Source organism: Pleurodeles waltl, chromosome 12 (genome assembly GCF_031143425.1).
Source record: "Pleurodeles waltl isolate 20211129_DDA chromosome 12, aPleWal1.hap1.20221129, whole genome shotgun sequence".
In the NCBI taxonomy this organism is placed as follows: Eukaryota; Metazoa; Chordata; class Amphibia; order Caudata; family Salamandridae; genus Pleurodeles; species Pleurodeles waltl.
The window spans coordinates 132,846,828-132,852,827 of record NC_090451.1 but is presented as its reverse complement, the minus strand read 5'-3'; positions in this window follow the sequence as shown (position 1 = coordinate 132,852,827).

Here is a 6,000-nt window from a genome sequence, read left to right as displayed (position 1 = left end):
AAGCTATCACTTTCAAACAATGTCCCTCACTGCAGTGATGCGACCTGATGTACTAAGGTGAAACACTATTACTTGTCAAAGAAATACACTTTTTTGAATTTTGATGTCTGTTGCACAAATTACATGCTAAATATTTTCATGGCTGGCACATCCACAGGCTCTTCAATGTCCATTTCTCAGCTCACCCATCTCTTAATTAGTTTTCTGCTACATATCACTGTTATTTGGCCCACGCCTTTGTTAGCCAGAAATCTACTCTGCATTAAGTTTTTGTTTTTTACCAAATGGGGCCGCGCTATTATTGTTTCACAATATTCAGAGTTCTCTCTCTCAACCTCACATTTTGAACTTTTAAGAAGGCAACAAATAGATGCTATAACCAGTCCCTCTGCATTGCATCGCAGGCAGTCAGGTTTTTTCCCCCATGACTGCCTTAGTGTTTTTGTGTTTAACTTAACATAACATGCATTTTACTGGGCTAGACAGGCTCGGCCTTAGAAAGCCCTATGGGCCAGTTCGATTACTGACTACAGCAATGAAATGTGTTTACAACAATTTTTTTGTCAGGGGAACTTTAAAACGAGTGCAACATAAAATCCCTACGGGTGGCCTCCCTTGGGAAATGCTGTTTACACCACAGATGTTCTCATTTTGTGCATTGTTCAAGGGCATTCCCCTGTTTAATATCGGCAGTTTTCTTTTCTGTGAAATCAGACAGGTGAAAATTAAGGTGGTACAGCAACTACAACGCTGGGATTTCGAGTGTCTTAGCTCCTGTTTGTTTATGATTCAGATTTATTTAGACAACTTGTAATCGAGGCCTAAAAGGTTCAGTGAGAGTCAAGGAAGCACAATCTTCATAATGCAACGATCTCGGGAGAGTCACCTCCTACATCCCACCCCATACCCCAGTAAATATTAAACACCTGTGGCCTGATAGTTCTTATTCAATGCAGTTCGTAAATCAGGTCGACTAAGGCGCTATAAGTTAGGCAGGCACATTAGAAGAGGCGCTCAAGACATTATCGAGTATTTCAGGGTTCCAATACGCAGGGCCGCTTTATTGTCAAAGGTAGAATACTGCACGCCAGTTAGAAAAATGTGCACCAGATAGAAACGCCGAGTGCATAGAAGGCATTCCTGTGCTGCCTCAGTGAAGCACTGCCTGACAAATGGTGAAACTATCACTCTAGAAACAATTAGTGGCAAAGCCAATAGGTCTAGTGTTGGCTTCCAGCTTGTTTTTGTTTAGTCAAGTTTTTAGTTTAAAAAAAAGTATTCTGGCAGGAGCTATGGATCCTACAGTATTAAAAAAGCTTTGGTTGAAAGCAAATACATCTTTTGGTATCAGAAAGCACATATTGCCTCAACAGTTCATGCCACTGAAAGGAACTACATTGCTTGCGAATGTGCTCTTTGTGAAAGAGCGGAATGTCATCACACTGTAAACAAATTCTGAAGTGCGTTCACCCATTGCTCCATGTTATTTGCTGTATATGGCAGAAGAAAATGTGAGCACTACAGCAGGAGACCACTGGATGAAAAGGCCTGGTTAATAGGAGACTGCTTCCCACAGAAAACGTCTTGCAAGCGTGCAGGCGAGGAGCTAAGAGTCCTCAATGGCCAGTGATGCGTAAACATGTTGTGAATGAACACAGGGCTTCTCTTCTAATCTGCCAAAGGGTTATACACAGTCTGAAACACAATTCTGTTTTTTAATTGTAAACCTATGCAGGGTTTCAGGGTTGTTAGAGATAGCGGTTCTTCTCTTTATTTGAAAAACACATCACGTGTGTCAGAATCTGTACTCTTTCAAGCAGCTGTACCAGTACCAACCAAGTACTCTTAAAGCCAAACTGGCAATAAACTATATATTTGGCCAAGGCGTAACAAAGGCCCCTGCAGCACCTGCGGTGCACGGGGGCACCCTCAACAAAGTGGTAGGTGGTGGGCTGGAGAGGGCGTCCCCCTACATGTACTTTGCAGGGGGGCACCCCTCAAGTTTTGTTACACCATTGCATGTGGCAGACTTTTGTTTGTCCCTTTGACACAGATGGGAATTGGTTTAGAAGGGCGGTAGATTTTCTGCCCCCAAATTTTTAATTGGGCCCTTCGTCATGCTAGCGCAGGTGTATTAATAAAAATTATTCAGGAGTGTTCATGTATTCTGAATAATGGATTTGTGTAGAAAATAAAATAACATAGACAAATAATGCACACATTTGAAAATGTGATTGCAAAGAGTGGCTGCCAATGTTCACAAAGGGTACTTACTAGTGGATTAATATTGTGAAATGTTGAACATCTGTTTCACTAATATAGTAATACTTCATATTAAGGGTCATGTATTATGTCCTAGTTTTATTAATTGTAAGCCTTAACTTTGCAAGTGTCTTGGCCTACTTGCCAGGCCTCATGTCAAAGCTGTATTTCTTAATTTGTAACAAAATGGCTGTCCTAGAGATTTTAACTGTGAGTTTTCTTTTTGCATTGTTGAAATGTGCTCATAGCTGAAGTCTTTTCTCATGAGAACCGACTGCTAGAAGATACTGTTCTTGCTAATGTAACATTTTGTGTGTAATGCATGTGAGAATGACTTTCTCAGGAGAAGAACAATGGAGACACTGACTGGAGTGGAAGCTGCAACAATATTGTTACCTGACAAGCCGAATGATGAGGACATTGCAGGACAAAACCAATCAACAACATATGAATGGAGTAAGGGTAAAATTCATAGATTTGGAGTTTTAGTTTTATTGGACGAAGTGTGAACACGCAATTAACTGACCAATAGGGATTTGGGAAGTAGTTTTACTAGTTTTAACAGGTGTGAATAGAGATAGTAAGAGAGAATGATGGTTTGTCCCCTTAAGAGCTTATCGTAGACGTACGGTACAGAGTAACAGGTGTTAACAGTGTTGGTAAAGAGAGGTGAAGGTTTGTCTTCTTAAAAGCTGATGAACAGTGCCCAGAGATAGTAAAAGAGGTGAAGGTTCATTATCATTGAGATTTGGATTTTGTTTTTCAATGATGCTAATTGGAGAGAAAATGTTTCCTTAAGTCCAGAAGTGACTTTCCCAGAATCCTAGATCCTACTAATGGTTGTTTGAGGATGTTCTCGGTGTTCTAGTGACAGTGTGAATGAATTAGGGTGCACTTGCACAGCTTATGCAAATCACAGGTGAATTGTGAGGTTTGGAACGGTTTAGGGAGTTTGCATACTCCAAATGAAGTTGTAGGAGTGTGCGTACTCCGCAGTGGGAGAGTAGGGAAGTCATTGAACTTCATAAATGTGTGTGGTGCTTTGTGCTAAAAAATTGTCCACGTGGCTGTTGATGTATGGACCCTGCATGGTCTAAGACGCCGGAATTTATTGAAAGTGTATGAGACAGTTGGTTTTATGATGTAATCTGTCTGGTTTAGTAGGTTGATCAGGCGTGGTCAATAAGTCAGAGTGTGAGTCAAAGAAAATTTCTACTGAGATTTGGCGAGTCCTATCTGCACCGGGACAGACCCACTGATCAGTTCAGAGAAAAAATTGCAGGTCGAATTTTGCTTGCGAATCTGGGAGACAGAGAAAAAGGAGTAGCTTTAAGTGCCGGAAGAGCTGTCAGTGAAAAATCCGTAAGGTTTCTGAAGCGATTGTGTTACCTATCTTGTAGTAAACCAGCAGATTTGGGTTTTTGTTTTTTGATTAGTGCTTACAATTTTTGCATTAGTTGTGTGAATAAGCCGCAAGACTTTGTCAGCCACAGTACATGTGAGTGTGATGTCATTGGAGCCGTGCTGGGATAGGTCGGTTAGTGAGAAGGGTCGCGCACAGATTGGCAGCCATCCGTGACAGGCAATTGGTTGAGAAAGTGGGTGAAAGGAATTTTGGGGTTAAAAGTCACTTCCTGATTTCATTTTGAATAGCAAAAGGTCGAAAAGATTACATTTTTCAAAGCTTTAAAGAGTGCCTTAATGGGAGATACATATATTACAATGAGTGTAGGCGAGGCTACACCGCCAGAAGGTACACCAGCTTACATTGAAATGAAAGAGAAGGGTGTTGCGCCATACCTTTGGCTTAAGCAATGGTGCAAATTGACAGAGAAGGATGGGAACTTATCGTTTTCTATAAATGGGACATTCAATTTGAGGGATTTGGAGCATTTAAGAATGGTGCTATATGAGTCAAAGCCCCTTTCGAGACCAGCACAGTTTGAGGCATTAGCGATTTGGGAGCTAGTAGCCAGACAGCAACAGCAACAGAAATTTGAGAAGTGGATGAGAAAAATATGTTAACAGAGGTTAGATGGGACAGTGCTCAGAGAGTTTGGAGGATGGAGACTTTGCACAGAATTAAGTTGTTTCCGGCAATTACGCAGGACAATGAGACGGAAGGAAGGAAAACTACTAGAAAGACTAACAGACGTCCATCTGAAAGTAGGTAGGCTAGAAAATCTTCAACAGTGGAGGAGGAATGAGATGATGATGAGTTTATTACTCAGTTATTGAGAAATTGCCCACCACCATATAAGGCACATGAGAGTGGTCCAAGTACTAGTGCTGATCTTACAGACCTGACACAGGTTAATAGGACAATGAGTCCGATGCAAGTTAATGCTACCCTTACACAGAATACGATGCCTTAATGTGCCTACCACTCCTGTAGTGCAAACTCAGGTGCAACCGCCACAGGTTCAGATAATTTATCCTGATATGCCCATTATGGAAACAACTTAGAACTTAATGGTGCCTATGAAACAGGTTTACCCGAGTCCGATGTTGGTTCAGACAGAACCAACTTCACTTTTACTGCCCCAAGTGCAGACGCAGGTAATGTCAAGGTTTACTCCAATAACAGGGACACAGTCAGATATGACTCCGATGATGAATCAGAATATGGGAGTTACTCTCCCACAGAGCTTAAGTGCCAGAATAGCCCCAGATGCTATATCGCTACCTATTATTGTTGGTCCAGGTGTTCCCTTATTTGCCCAGAAGAAAACGACTGTAGGTGAACAAGGAGTCATGTCCCAGAGTATAATAAGGAGAGGTCATAATGAAGATGCTCCAATAGTCTCTCCTGTGGGACAGACTTTGATGGTTCAAGGTCATTGCTAGACTTTAGTCCATTTGTAGCACTTCCAGATACTATGGCAGGGTCAAACGTTAGCCAGAGTTTGAAATTGTTGACACCGCTGACCCCAAATGCAGTTGCACAGCAGGTGCCACCAGTCTAAGCAACTAACAGTTCGTTACAAGGATTGACAGCTCAGCAGTTGACTGAATGGTTAGACAAGCTGAATCCCCCCCACAGAGTGCTCCTAAGGGAGAGGAGTATTTGAATTGTGCTAGGCTAAGCATGGAAGCGGGTGAACTCATTGAGGGAACTATGGGTGTGAATAGGTTAGAATCCTATACAGAGGCAGAATTGAGATATTTGTGCCCGAAGATTACGAGAGAAGTGAGCAATGTGCATCAGAAATTAGCAGCTCTGGCAGAGAAGTATGGCATAGAAATAGAGAAAACAAAGCATTTGAAAAGGAGTTAGAGATTAGATTTTGAGGCTAAAGATTTTGAACACATGAGACTTGCTGGAATGAAAGCACACCTTAAGGAATTGCGTCAAAGTGCCCAGACCTGGGGAGCATTGGACAAATGGGAAGGCAGATGGGTAAAGAAAAGAGAGAAGAGAAAAAGAGATTCTGCAGAGCTGACTGCAAATGTGCAGCAGGATAAAGAGCCAGTGAAAATTTGCCAATGAGGGAAATTCCAGGAGGGAATTTTGTTCATGTCCCATGGAGCAGAAGTGACATATGTCGTTTACAAATGATTATCCAAAATTGAGAGAGAAGCCAGTAGAGTGGTATCAGTAGACAGACAGGTTTGTGAAACTTGCAAACTGCCTATAGGAAGTCTTGAACACATTACTAGAGATAGTGGTTCCAGCTGATCTGTGGATCGAGTGTAAGAGGAGTGTAGATTGGCCAACAAGTGAACCAAAAATACAGG